We start from the raw sequence: 15,612 nt of genomic DNA on the forward strand, positions 1-15,612 counted from the left end.
TGGGGATGGGGCATCCACAGCTTCTCTGGGCAACCTGTTTCAGTGCCTCACCACCCTCTAAGTAAAGAATTTCTTCCTTATATCTAATCTAAATCTACCATCTTTTAGTTTAAAATCATTACTCCTTGTCCTATCACTATACTCTCTGATAAAAATCTTCAGTAAACCCTGTAGCGATGAGTTCCACAACTTCATTATACAGCTTTAAAAAAAGAACTTCCTCTTCTTTCTGTCAAACCGTGGCACCAGTAAGATTGCAGGTTATGTTCTTGTTCTCCAATCTTGAAAAGCAGTAAAGTAATAATTCTCAATGCTTTTCCCTTAGCTGCTTTTCCTTTCAGCTATTTCCTAAACCAAAGACTTCTAACCTGTGTGATATCTCTTCTTATTCTGAGCATTCTTGTCACCTGTCTTGTTGCCTTGTCTCCTGTTTTAATATTTTCCCACAGGTATCACTTTGGACTTCTCAGCAATACATTTTAACTGCCGTTTTATTAGTTCTGTGACTTTAAGATCTAAGCTTTTCAGTTTTGGGTTTGACTATTCTGTTAATTTTCCTATTGCCACTACACATGAACTTCCTCTCCAGGATCTCTGATAATATGTTGATTAGTACAAGTCGTAGCTCAAAGCCTGCGAGTACCCTGCTAGTAACCTCCCTTCGATCGAAAAGCTGTCCAGGTATTCTTATCCTTTGTCTCTTATCTTTTAACCATTTTTTAAAAAACATAAGAGGACCTTTCCCCTTATGCTTTGACAGTTTAGTTTTCATGAGAGTGTCTCATGAGAGACCCTGTCAAAAGTGTTGAATGGAAACCACTTGTATGAAATGTTTTCTATTGGGAATTAAAATATTCGCGATCAGCAATCTATGGAAAGGACTATTTTGATTTCCAGAGAAAGGGACAAGGAATTGTGACTCATTTATAGCATGTTTTCTGTCATTATGTGTCAAAGTAGATGCACAGATGACATTAAAATATCATAATTTCAGAAGCTTACTTGATGTTTTAGTAATACGTGGTAACTAATGGAACTGATAATTTTCTCTAAATCGTATATAATTTCACTTTCACTTCTTTAGTTTTTGAGCTGAAAATTAAAGTGAAAACAGAGACAACCTGAAATTAAATAGAACAAGATGAAGTTGCCTTCAAACACATTTTGGTGAGGCTGAAGGAAAATGCCTGACCTCACAAGAGCCAAAATTCAGAGTTGGAGCCCCTTGGCAATTATTGGTGTTAACTGTTCATAACGCTAATCCTGCTCAAGGTACAAACAAAACAGACTAAAAGAAGTGGCAGACTCTTGGCTTTGTTGTTGCCTGAACTGCTACAGCTGATGCTGCACGGCCACCACACGCATGCAGGATGTATGGTTACAGGCACAGGCCATGTTCCTTGCCAGCCCTGGCAGCCACCTCCTGCAGCTCCCAGCCCAGCAGCAACAGCCGCTGCAAGTCCCACTTTACCAGGCTCCCCAGCTTGGCACCTTTACAGAAACCCAGGAAGCACTTGAAACAGTGCTCCAATGTAGAGCTGCTTCCTTCAAAACCCTGTAAGGAGAGAGTACAGAAATGCCAAAACTGTAAAGCAGGTGGGAACTGAGGATCCCTTTCAACTGCTCTGCTCCAGCCACAGACCTCTGTCCTCCAGCCCTTCCCGTCATCAAATCCCCAAGGCCCACAGACGACATTCCCAGTCCTCTTCCTTGCTTACTTGCCATAGCCTTGCTAGCTGCTGCCAGTCCTTTTCCCCGAGCAGAACCTGCTCTGCCATCACTGCAAAACTGATTTTTTTCCACATTGCTGAAAAGCTGGGGAACAGCAAAGAATAAAATGGAAATTTACACTGCTGACACCGAAGAGGTCTCTGAAATATGTTATCATATTTTGGAAATCTAATACAAAATGAGCAGAGAACCTGTATGAGCAGGCTTTCACATCTTGTTTCCTTAACATGGCCATGGCATGGAGAAAAATAATTTATTAAGGAAATAATCTCAGAAAAACATAATGCAAGAGCTAGTAATGTCTAAAATAAAACTCTTTATATTTTTCTATAATTTCATTGAGAGATGCATTTTTCATCTTGAAAAATCCGTGTTAGTTTTTTATTTTATTTTATAATCTTGTGTTACTTCCTGATAAAACATCATACGAAGATAAAATTCAGATTCATCTGTGCCAGGTATTTAAGAATATAAAATATCAGAGGCGTACTGTAAATTCCCAAAGCCATACATTGCAAACCTAAGAATACCGGTGTTAAGGTTACACTTGGAAGACATCTGCAAATACTAAGGACAGTAAAGGTCATTAAATAAACTTAACATTTCCCTGTACTTCAAGTAGAACAATCAGGTTGAATTCCTGCTGTAGGTGCCAAGCCCACTCTGTTTTAACTCTGCAGTTATGACCAGCTTCATGTGGTAAGTTATCATTACAGCAGAGAGGCTTCCTACAAGTTATACATGTATAGGAAGGTAGACAACAATTTTAGAATAAAAGCTAAAAAGAGAAATTTTAAAAGGCACAAAACCCCACAAAAATAATCTAGAAACAGTTAATGCGAGAGAATGATTGCTGCCTGATAAAATGGAGAAAGATAATTTTAGCATAATTTATCAGAACATTGTTGAAAATTTTCTTTTCTTAGGTGTTTTGTGCTGGCTGGGAGCCATTTAATCCTGCACTGCAATTGAAGAGAACATTTGCCTCCTTGGTTTTCAACTCTAATATCTCATAGCACAAGCAGAGCTTTTGTTATGCATCAGCAGCTGCCAATATTTTAATGAAAGGCTCCAACAAAAATGGTTGTCCTTTGCTTTTGATTTATTTTAGCTGGCAGCTCTTCAGAGTTTCAGTTCCCAGTTCAAACCCAGCCCTCTGCAGCTTCTACACACAGTCCTCCAGGATCTCCCAGTATTCTCCCATTACAACCTGATTGACTACACTGTGGGCATCTCTCAACAAACTTTCCAGTTTCAGTCTTCGAGAGTTTTATTTTCACCAATGCAAATTCCAATCCTACCCTCATCTCCTAATAAACTGAAAGGAATGTTTTACATCAGATATGTTCATGCTGAATCTGGGCATTTAGTACAGTCTCTAATTCTGTCTCTTTTCCCCTCCCAGTTTGCATTTGTTTCTCAACAGGTAAGGTCTTTCTTTGCATCTTAGTTTGAGGTTTTCATTTTCTATTCTTCTTTTTACTTGTTATTTTTATTCTTGTGTGTTTTTCACTAATAAATCCTGAATGCTGTGATAGGTTTAGGCAAAATGGCAGGCAACTAAGTAAGCCTGTGCTTAAAACACATAAATCTGCAGAAGTTAAATACATGTCTAAATGCTCTCTTGAACTGTTACTGACAAAAAGATTTGCAGGCTTGTTGCGCTGGGCACTGCTGATGTCTGTTTTATATTATTTGTAATAACAGCACTTAACCAGCTTCCATTCCAATGTGATATTCCTAGGTATTTTCACTAAGGCATTTCCCATTAGGAAAAAAAAAAAACACATATGTAATAAATGCCAATTAATTTGTACAAGAATGATAAAAACTAAAGCTGATTGCAAAACTGTAAAAAACCAATATGAATTATAGCCTTATTTGTGACACAGAATTTAAAAGCAAAGAATTTTCACAGATTAAAAAAAAGTCCTGGAGAGATTACACTATTTTACCCATTTGTACTAGCTTTCAGGATTTATCTAGCAGTGATGGTTCTGTGGAAATATAATGCTATTTGGCATACTAAATAGTGTCACTTTCTTCTGATTCTGTCGAGTTTTAATGTAGACTAGCACAAAGAAATGTTAACCTCTCCTGTTCTCACTCCTTCAGTGTGATTTCTAATACATCTGACACAATCCCTTGCGAGTCCTTATTTCTTGGTAATTACATTAACATGATGTGCCTTCATCTAGGACTTCATCTGGATTTCATCTTGTATAGAAAAGAGTCCTGGATCATTGAAGTACCTTTTTCTTACAAAAAAAAAAATAAAAAAAGATCTTCAAAGCCTTAACCTCAATGTTTCTAGAGATCTGTCAGCTTAGAAGTAACACCAAACACCATCAAATTATTGCCATTATCACATCCAGGGCAATTGCTCCCCCCTCCTTTTCCACACCAAGGTTTTCAGAAAACAAAAAAAAATAGTTTTTTTTTTCAACTTGAAAAGTTGTTAGCCATGAGTGTGACTTAGATTTACTGAATTACTCTACTGTAGTGCCCCAGGAAGACTTGGCAGAGATTGATTCCAGCCACACTGAAGATGACACATCTCAAACTCTTTCACAGATGCTTATTCACCCATCAGATTATATAACATTGACCCTGGAATTGCTGAGAACTAAAAGGAGTAAAAAGAGAGTTGGATGTGTTTTAGCTGGGATGCCAGGTCATTAAGACTATTCTGGTAAGATATAACAGAATGGTATGATGCAGACTTTATACCTCAGGCTATGAACTTGTCATCCTACAAGTGATGTGACACCAGTCTGCTTAACTGCTTGAGCAATAAATAGAACCTCTTTTCTAGCACATAATAAAAGCAATGGAGAACTTCTACTTAACTTTTTCTTCTTCATTCTCTCTTCTAAAAGTGCCCTGAGCTCTGTTGGAGTGCTTGTTTAAGAGTGCTCACTGTTGATACTTATAAGTAATTAGGCACAGTAATTGTGCTGTTTTTTATGCTATGAATGCCATTATATGTACACAGATGCAATTGTCATAAATTCATGAAGTGGTGAAACATAGGTTATTTTTTGCAACATAGACTAATTTCAAACAATGCTGATGATGGGAAAGAAGAAAAGCTATTTTTTTCCTAAAAATGTCCCATGGCATGTTAGTAAGTAAACTGGAATGTGAACATAGGACTTGGAAAATCACTGTGAGGGCTAAGATATTTCTCTGACCAAATACTGTAATGCTAAATTTGCATCTAATTAGATGTTTCATTTTTTGGATGGTTTCTTTCTTACAGCAGAAACCTGCCTTTGGCACAGGGGACAGAATAGAGGAAATAGAGCAAGCATCCAGTTTTGACTCTCCCACTATAAAGGTTGGTTCAGACTACACTACTGAAAAACATGCTATAGTTATGGAAAAATATATATATATTTAGGGTTTATTACACTTTGCATATTGGTGAAGAACAGGTAAAGTTTTATTAGGCTAACCAACATCTCTCTCTCTCTTGACACTCACGGAAGTTAAGGCAGACAGGCCAATTTGATCTCCTCTATTTCACAGGACATTCATTTCAACTCCCTCTCAGTTTAGCCCAGTATCCTAGTCTAGGCTAAATCATTTCGATCCTCAGCATACAAACCCGTGGCAACCACAGCCAGGCAGCAGCAAAGCCTGATGGCACGCCATACCCTGCAAGGCAAGGTTCATACAATTGTGCTGACTGAATCTGGTCTGAAAACAGCTTGCCCTTCTCCTACAGCAATAAACTAAAGCCACATGTTGAGGCAAGTGAATGTAATGACTCCTCCAACCTTCTTTAACTGCTGCTTTCTAGTTGCTTGAACGTTTCATTAATAATGAGTTGCCTTTAGTACTAGGTAGTTACAACTTCATCCTGTACACTGTGTCATACCAATAGGTCACTAGGTTTCTATGGAGAATATGCATATTAAAGCCTAGTACATGGTGGTTGTTATTTCTGTCTTCTGAAGAATAAATTTGTCTTGTGACAAACAGCTTCACACTGACCCAAATAAAATCATGGCTTGTCTTTGATGTCCTGTTACAGTCCATACATTCAGTTCTCTTTTTCTTAGGTCTTTAGGCTTTCAGTTGGCATAATTTGCATCTTTAGTTTTTGCAACAAAATCATGTTTACAAACGAGGAAGATAATTGTGTCCCTTTAAAAATCAGGTTTATGGGAACTAATCTAAATGTGAAGTTAACTCATTTTTAAAGCTGCAGCTTAAACTGTCATTAAAGCAAAAAATAAAGGCCCTTAGAGGGAAGGGAACATTAAGAGGGAGGAACTGAGACACAGGGTTACCGATAGAGTTGTTTCTTGCCCAGCAAATGAGTAGGAGAGCTAACCACTTCATCTTCCATCCCACATAAACAAGCAGTTGATGATACAATAAACACAGCAAAAATGAATCTCAATACTGAAAATGGTTTTATGCTGAAGTGCAACAAAAATAAGATTTGGAGGTTGTATAAGCTCCTTACAAACAGGCAAGTTAAGACTTCAATATTACACAAGATCATTTAAACCCTCTAAAAACCTTTAAAATTTCTCTCCTCTCTTGAACTGGCACTTTAATAAGGCAATTCCCAATATTTGACTTGTGAAATAGCCTAGAATATAACAGTTGTATCAGCAGCCTGTAGCTAGGCTGCTTCTTATTGGTCCTCTGTGAACATTTTAAACACCCTTTGTGACATGATGAAAGCCATACCTATTTCAAGGCTTATTTGCACAGAGGGAGTAGTTAAAAGTTTTGATTATTGGGACTGCAGATGGTGGGGCTGATTCTGGGAGTAGCAGTCTATTCTCCCAGTCCACAGCATCTGGAGACCAGTGGCTACACCAGCACCCATTTTTTCTGAACTAAGTCCTTTTTCATCTGATAACAAATCTGTGACTCACATTGTTCATTTCAGTAATCCAGCTGGGTGTCACATCAGCTTTGTCCCCATCTTTAAATATATTCCTGCCATCTGTCTTATGGTCTCAACTGGTAAAACAATCGCATCCTAGGTTACTTACAATCAATTCCCAGTTGTTCTGAACAGCTTGAGATGTCTCACATCTTACTCAGTGGCTTGTGGTAGAGACTAATAAATGACTTTTATAGGAAGATGATCAGTTCAGGATTCCCTTTACTGACATTTCAGATGCCAAGAAGTTCAGATTTTAGTTTGATATCTTTGCACTTTTCCCCCATATGGTTTTGGTTCCCCTTGCAAAGAAATGTGTTTCTCTCCATATGCCTCTTATCTTGAGCTTTCAGTGTCATCTTTAATTAGAAACTGAAAATCAGTTGGTTTGATTTATATCAATTTGTCATTGTTGCTTTTGTCTTTCAGACAATCATATTCAGATGTTAATGTCAAATTAAAATTATTCTTTATAGGGTCATAAATATGAAATATGCAATTAAAACACTCCCATTAGGAAATAATAGAGCGTACGACAGACTGTTGTTCACAATGCTTCAGCAGCACACCCAGTCAGCGCTGTCCTTGTGAGTGTTGTGAATCTGTCATTCAGACCTACAACTGCAAAAACCTAGATTATATCTGTGGCTGCAGGTGTGACACCATTCAAATTCTGACACCAAGGGAGTTATATTTGCTTTCAGCTCTTGTGATCATGATGAAATTGTCAAAGTGAATGATGACGCATCATCCAAATGGAGAATGTGGGTGGTCCTTGCTGAAAGCTGTATATCAGGAGCAATCAGGTCCAGTTACATCCATGGGAACAAATACCAGGGGGAGAAAAGCTATGCTCCCTGGCAGGTACAGCTGCTCCCTTTTGGATATAAAAGGCTAACCATATGCAGGGAATAAAATGAAGGATGTAGAAAAGCAAAGTACTTGCAAAAACAAAGTACTTGCTAAACAGATTTGTAAGCAAAGTCGCTCTTACCCCAATTTCACTTCTGAAATAACATCACATTTCTAATTATTCTCTTGGACTTGAAAGAGAACCAGCTTCCCTGTGAGGTAACTCCTGCTAACCAGTGGGTTCTAGTGACAATAGGCAGGTCTTTGCCATGATGACTCTGGAAGGAGCTGGACTTTGTCTTTTTCTTTAAATGAAGGGAGCTTGAACAAATGTTTAACTTAATATGGGAAGGTTCTTTTTCATCCTGAGTCTATGACCAGCATTTCTCTTTCATAAGGAATCCTCTACAGTAACTTAGCTGACCCTTTTGTTCTGTTATACACGGGCTCAGTAGTGCAAGAATTTTCAGCATTCACTCATTACTTTATCATGAGGTGGTTAACAGGGCCTCACATAACCCACAAATAGGCAGAGCTACATGTGAAGAGCTGTATACAAAAGTAGCCTTTTACAATAAGGCATACAAGTTATTTGATTTATTCTGCAAATCACAGGAACAAATACTGTATACTCCTCTATGCTAGCTACTGACGCATCATCTTCAAACTAGTTATTCAAGCTAATTATTTTCGCATTCTCAGGGATCAGATTTGTCATCGTGAATGACTGCAGCCATCTATCCATACGTTCAGAGCAGGAGAGTGTGCCACTCTTCCCTGCAGCCTCTCACACCTGGTAGAGTCAGCAAAAAGGTTACCTCAAGGTTCCTGGAGGAATATGGGAAAGCAAGAATTTGAAAAGACTGTTGGCATGAAGGACAGACTGGCCCTTAAAACTAAGGGACCAGGTAAAATACTTATTTTAGCAAATATCTAGAATTTTCTTGAATGAAGGGAAAAGAAAAAGACATAAACTCAAGCTTGAAGTGCCCTAGTGGCTCCTCCATCTATGATCAACACCAGTTCAAGGTGTCTGGAAAAAGGATAATTTCCAGAATGACCAGACCTCTCTATTCAAAGGGTGTTTTATTTCTGTGGAACATTTTTGATAATTCAAACCAATTTAAAAGTGGAATTTCTTCAGCTCTGGGCCACCCTGTGAATCCCTGTTTTTGTGACAAGTTGTTAGTTATCTTGGAAATTGTTTTTATCACCTGAGATGCTTCAGCTCTGTGCAGAGTTACAGGGCCATTGACCATAAAATAACAGTATCTGAAGTACTACTTCTGGATACAGACCTGAGTAAAATTTTTGGACAGCACCCAGGTAGCTCTAGCCTTCATATTTTCTTCTATCCTAGTAGATAAACTGAGAATAAATCAGGGTCTTTTGTTGTGATACAAAAGAAACAACCTGTTACATTGAGCTTCATGGGTCAGTGCTTTGATGTCTGTGCCAGTATAAATCTGAGATAAAATGTATTTCTTAACCACACAGGGAGAACAGTAAAGAATGTAAAAAGAGCTTAGAGGGTAAGTAGAATAAAACAGGACTAATTGAGGGATGTTTTCAGTAGACATTGCATTCACCTGCACAAATAAAATGGGTATGGTGCTGAGTTTGCTTCCATTGCACAACAGCAAAACAGACATGTCTGCAAAGGGAAGAATGGGACAGCACAGATCATCACCTACAGTGCACTTGCAAATTTCTGCTTGAGTAGATTGGTGCAAATACAGCATCTTCACATATTTTTCTGGAGCTCTATTCTGTCTGTAATGTACTGACTTAGTGAGAAGGAGAGATGGTAGAAAGACTGAAGGACTACATTCAGTAATTTGCCTGGCAAGCCTTAAGAAGGGTCAGTAAAATTGTGGAGTCAGAAAGTTTACCAAGAAGCAAATTAAAATGCAAAATACAGGGGAGTCATACTTCAATGTCACTACAAAAAAGTCCAGTGAATATCAATCTAAATTAATTTTGGCCTCTTTAATCAATCATCTTTTTATGAAATACAAATAAAGCCACATCAGTATGACATGTTATTAAAGAAGAAAAGAGATGTGCCCTAAACTTCTGGTGACAATTTACATAAATGTCATCTGAGGCAGCAAGGTTAGACCTCAGGGAGAACATTATAATATTCCAAAGAGCATCAGCAACTTCACTGTATGCAAACCGTAAAACAAGGAGGATTGGTGCCCAGGAACCTGAGGGTGCTGGAGGAGTGAGAGAGGAGAAGGTTAATTTGGCATCTCTGTAGTATTAGGGAGTTTTCATAGCATAAAAGAAATATAAACAAGTCATCAAAAGAAAATGGCCTGAAAGAAAAAGTATTTAGTGTCATCTTTTTTAAAGAACTGTGATCCTTAACTCATCCAAAAATTCTATTTTTATTTTAGTAAAAGGTCTGTGTAACTAAGGGACGTGGTTATTGTAATTGTTATGTTACACTATTACTGTCACAGTCTTCGTATTGCTCTAACTCCCAAGTCATCAGATGAAAGTGGGACCCTGTTATGCTACACACGTTTGCTAAAGGAAAGTCACAGTCAGTGTTTTATACTCTGAAGAGTGGGGAAATGGAAGGAGACTGATTTCCCAGGGATATGCTGAACATGGCTGGTTAAACCAGGATTAAAAATCAGGAAATGCCATTCACAGCCAGTGCCCTAGTCAGTACACAACCCAGCTCTTGCACCCTATATGCCTCTGATATGCACCATGGGTATTCTTCACAAAAAGGTCATCGGATCACACTGAAATCTCAGTCATAGCCCATTTCTCTCATCAGGTCTCTAATGTGTGTTTTGCTTTCCTTCCCTCCAGCCTGTTTATCATTTATTCCCATTCTCCTATATCAAAAACGAACAAAGACACTTTCTAAAGGCCATTTCACAGCTTTAGGGAGCTGTATTCAGGAGAGTAATGTGTGATCTAAGGCAAGCTGAGGAGCATTATTTTCCTATCACCACCCCACAGATGATGGGGAGTGACAGATTACATGTCAGTCACAGCACACTAGGCAAGGGGCCAATCTGCCAGTAGTTCTGTCCTTTCTGGCTCCAGCCAAAGCATTGTTGAAAATGAAAGAATATTTTATAAATAGCACATACTGAAGTCAGTCTATCAGAGAGGCTACAGATCAGCCTGGTCTTTATTTAGGCTGTTTGAGATGATGTCTGTGTGCTCATGTACACACAGGTGTTGCACACACAGCCTTAAGGATCATGTCCCAGAGCTATTCCCTTCCTAGCTGTCACCTTTCTTTGTAAGAAAAATAAAACCTACTGTGAGCACATTTAACTTCACCTCCCCTCACTCCTTTTTAACTTCCCTCTCATTTGACAGATTCCACATTAATTTTTACTTTCTCAGAAAGACTTCAACAAATATAATTTTCAAGCATCCAACCTTTCCCTGAAAAACTGACAATGAAAAAAGAACATATCTTATTAGCAATCATGTTAACAGATGTCCCACAAAGTGTAATATGGAGAGTAGGTATTCAGTAACAGAAGTGAGCAAAATCTTCTGCCAAAACTGAATTGAATCAGTCTGGAGGAATCACAAATGGGTCATTATCCTCTAAGCGTTTCCTAATGTTCATGCACAAAAACTATATGGATTTTCAAGACTTTCTGCTTAGACTCTGAAATTATATCTGTCTTAATGAAAGTCTGAATGTCTTCAGTCTGATGAGAGAATTTCTCAGCAGGCCCAAAGGCAGACAGACAATGGACACATGACATTTTTATGCAGTCTTCTGACTGTTTCACCTATGGGAAGACGCCAAAAGATTACCACCTGCCCAGGATTTTGTTGTGTCCAAGACTCTCTGTCCTGTAACTGAACTCAGCTAAAAAAAAAAGCCTCCTTCGCCAAGTAAGTGACAGGGAAGGCTGGTATGGAGCCAGCTGTGTCAGACCTGCAGCAGCAGTCCCTGCTCTAGATGACTCCTGAATTGCTGTGGCATGGTGGCTTTAAACAAAGGGCCTATTTTCTAATGTATACCTCCAACTAGTTTATTTTAAATAACCTCTCTGCAAAGAACTTTTTGCATTACCTATTGAACTCATTCTTGGTGCTGCCAATAGAAGGGAGGATGAATAAGGCTATTTGTTTCAGAAGAGGAGTCCGAAGCTACAATAAAATTTTATTGCTGAAAGATAAACCAGAACAGATTGGAACAGAAGCTGTACCCACAGATATATATATTTTTTAAATTATCATTAAATATCATTTATCCTGTTCTAATCTTATGCAATGAATATCATTATTCCTGATATATTCACCAAGAATAAAAACTGACAAGTTACTCAGTAGCTGAAGGTTTAAGAGGAAAAGGAATGAATTATACATGTGTTTTGTATATATGTGAAATCAATACAGGATGGGTCTAAACAGGGACTCACACCTACCAAAATCATACCATCTGCAATTTTTAGCCATGTACCTTCTGACTGTTATGCATCATCCTCATATGTGAGTGTAATGATTGGCTGGTGCATCAATAAACGTAAAAAAAAAAACACAGAAGCCCTTCTATGATACTGAAATGAAACATACTCTGTTTATGAACTTACTCCTTTAGGAGAGGGAGAGGAGAGAAAGAGAGAGATATAGATAGGCAGACCAATAGATAGATAGGTAAGATATAGCATGCTTGTTTTGTCATCTATAGTAATGTAATTCTTCACTGTAAGGGTGTTGAGGTACTGGAACTGGTTGCCCAGAGGAGTTGTGGATGCCTCATCCCTGGAGGTGTTCAAGGCCAGGCTGGGTCGGGCCTTGGCCAACCTGATCAGCCTTGGTCAACCTATGGCAGGGCAGTTGGAACAAGATGATCTTTAAGGTTCCTTCCAACCCAGACCAATCTATGATTTTATGATTCTAGGAAATAACTGAAACAGACAGCACTTCTTGACAAAGTAAACATGTACATTCAAACTGTGGCTGCTATGTAATGTGAAGGTACACAAGCTAGCTTCCTCACAGGATTAATTTACCCTTTAGAAAAACTATGCACTCCAGTCAAAGGCTGCTTCTAATATCTGACTGTGGGCCTTTTATAGCTAACTTGCTATCTTAATACTGCACCACTACCTGCATCTTAAATATATACTGAGTGGAAAATGCATCCAGCTCTCCTTCAGCATTGCAGAATTCTTATTTCTGCGTCTCTGGAGTTTTTGCTTTAAATGTTGGTCTGGCTCTGCAAATACTTCCTACCAAAAACAGTACATAGGCATCAACAGGACAATTCTCAAGAGTTCACACTGCCTCCACCGTTTCCTGTTTTCTGACTGTGTAGGTAATGCTGAACTCCTGGCAGGCACCAGAAAAAGCTGACAAGCAGTTCTTTGTGCAACAGCTGAAAATAGATGTGTCTTAAAAGAGAGCCTATGTGTTATGCATAGATCATGTCTGTTATTGTCTACATAAACAGAAGCAGCTGATTGCAAAAGTCCTCCACTTTGGGAAAATGAGGATCGCACTGCCAATTTAAGGCCAGACTGCACATGGCTGAACAGCAAACTGAAGATGGAGGAACGGGAAATAGTTTGCCCAAAGGTAGCAGGGTACTGTACAAGCTTTGTGGTTGATCCTCTCCTAGGGGGTCTTCAAAGCAATTAAAAGACTAGGTAAGCCTTTACTTATGAAGTATCATCCTCAGCTAATGAAAACTGACATCGTTCATTAACTTGAACAGTGAGACACTGATTTACATGGATAAGTATACGGCTTGACAGTAACATTGAAGACATTGACAGGAAAACCAGGAACTATATTAACAAGGACAATTATGACTGAGAAAACTAGGCCTGAACTTAATCAGTACCAGTATTTTAAAGCTTTTGTGCCCTGGGGTGTTTATTTCGTATGTGATATTATTACATTAACCAGTTACAACTAAAACAATTAGTTTATTATTGATTTTGTGGCCCTTTTCCTAACACTGCCATCCTGGCCAAAGGAAGCACATATGAAGTTTGGCCCTGATCCTTCACCATGACAACTGAAAAATAATGCAAATCCTGCTCTGTTTTTTTTGTTTGTTTGTTTGTTTGTTTTTTTTACCAGTAATGTTATTATTGGTACATCTCAGACAATAAGCTAGACTTTTTACCTGAACCTTGACACATGATTAATCCTGCAAGTTATTAAGTGGTACTAAACTCCCAGCAGACACTTCTTGCAGTGAATCCCCAATGATTCTGTTCCTTTCGGCAGTGGGAGGTCAGGACCTGCCCTACCTTCAACCAGAAGCTGCAGAGGATGAACTCGGCTCTCAGAAAGAGAGTAAGAAATCAGTGAAGACTGGCTATTTGTTGAAATCATTGAGAGCTAGGCATCTCAGTACTTTTGAAAACCCCAGCAGGGCCCCATCAACATCATTTGGGGGCTAAATACTTTCCAAAATCTTCCTTTAATGCTTTAGACTTCCTTAAACCTACAACATAAAGGACCATATTATCAAAGATTAAAACAAATACATTTCATCTTAGTGACCTCTGAGTGAAGCTCTTCTTAGAGGAAGCATAAAGAATGGGAAAACAAAGAAATGAAATCTGTACCATTTATCTTTTTAGTGTATAAGAATAGCAATGCTAAGCTAATACAAATATTTCTGAGTCAGATCCCGTTTTGATATTCCAGTGGTGCATATAGTTCTAAAACATTATCTTTAATACTGAATTCCTTAAATAATTATTTACTGTAAAAGATATTCAATCCATATAATTTTTCCTTTTATTTTCAAGGATCGAATCTGGAAGTCCTTATTTAGGTAAGCTGCTACAGAAATCCACAGGGTTTACCTGAGTAAAGAGCTCAGGAACTGGTCCTGTATATGCACATAAATTACTTTGGGAACTGAAAGATTGTAATGTAACAAAAAAGAGTCCATAATGCATGCAGGCTTGTGACAATTTTTGCAAACATCAAGGAATATGACACCTACCCTTAGTATGTTTATGCTCTGATTATGAATCCCCAACTGCACTGAGTCCATCTTTGCATATGCCAGATGAATCATTTTTCCAACTTGAGCTGTCTGGTATTTCTTTAAGTGGATGAAGAACTTGTTAAAAATGAAATATAGAGTAATGGGTACTTATAATTTAAATGAATCACTGCATGCAAAGTAATTTCTTTAAACTATCTGCCAGGTAAATCTTGAACCACCAGCACTACACATTTGAAATTTTAATAATTTTAATATATATTATTTAAATACTAGTACCGTTAAGTGACATTCAACAGAGTAAAATTCATTGTTTAAAGGAAAAATCCCAATATGCCTGTGTAAAAAAAGCTTCCGTAGTCAAGAGAAGTTATACCTGCAGATGGAGAAGAGGTTACAAAGGTCCCATTCTTTTATCTTAGACAGCCTAAACTAATGTTTACCTTTACCAAACTGCAAGGAAGAACATTCCCACTTTGTATGATGGAGGAAAATGTTACCTACCTCATTATCTACAGACCCTCTACCAGGCAAGCTACAAAAGGCTTAGAAAGGTAAGATATACAGATGCCTAAAGAATGAGAAAAGAAAGATTACATATAAAAAAATTAGAAAAGAAAGATTACATATATATGTGCTGTTTGCAGAAGCTTGAAAAATGCACAGCATTTGCTTTATTTGTTTCTCCTGAAGCTGGGTCATATATTTATATCAAGAAGTGGTTGACTTGAATGAACTTTGAATGAAGATCTAAAATTCTCCATCTCACTTGATTTTAGATTTGTTTAATGAGGATAAAACAAGATACTTCCACTGAAATAAATACAGCTATGCTTGTGGAGGATCAGAACTAGGGTTACTGAAACCATGCTTATGGCAACGTTAGTGTAAGAGAGCTCAAAATCAGATTCCTTCTATGGTCATTCTGGAAAAGCATTTTCCTTTTGTTAGTTTTAGTAAATGTTTTAATAGAAAAAAAGTGCTTCACAGGCAACATTCGTATTACCAAAACCAATTGGATTTACAATTTCTTTTTATTACCACTAAAGGAGCACTAATTCAAGTTCTGGGTGCAATGTAATGCTATGAAACAACAATAATCTTGTTTTTATAGCTGTACACATGTAGAACAGCTTAGGCTTTCTTCTATTAC

General features: G+C 38.0%; 1 long non-coding RNA gene across 2 annotated transcripts in view; it reads right to left on the reverse strand.

The window, feature by feature from the left end:
* The window catches only part of LOC140003465 (uncharacterized), a 177,503-nt gene that overhangs the window by 91,946 nt on the left and 69,945 nt on the right, over nt 1-15,612 (reverse strand). The window lies entirely within an intron of this gene.

Source organism: Anas platyrhynchos, chromosome 12 (assembly GCF_047663525.1).
Source record: "Anas platyrhynchos isolate ZD024472 breed Pekin duck chromosome 12, IASCAAS_PekinDuck_T2T, whole genome shotgun sequence".
NCBI classification, from domain to species: Eukaryota; Metazoa; Chordata; class Aves; order Anseriformes; family Anatidae; genus Anas; species Anas platyrhynchos.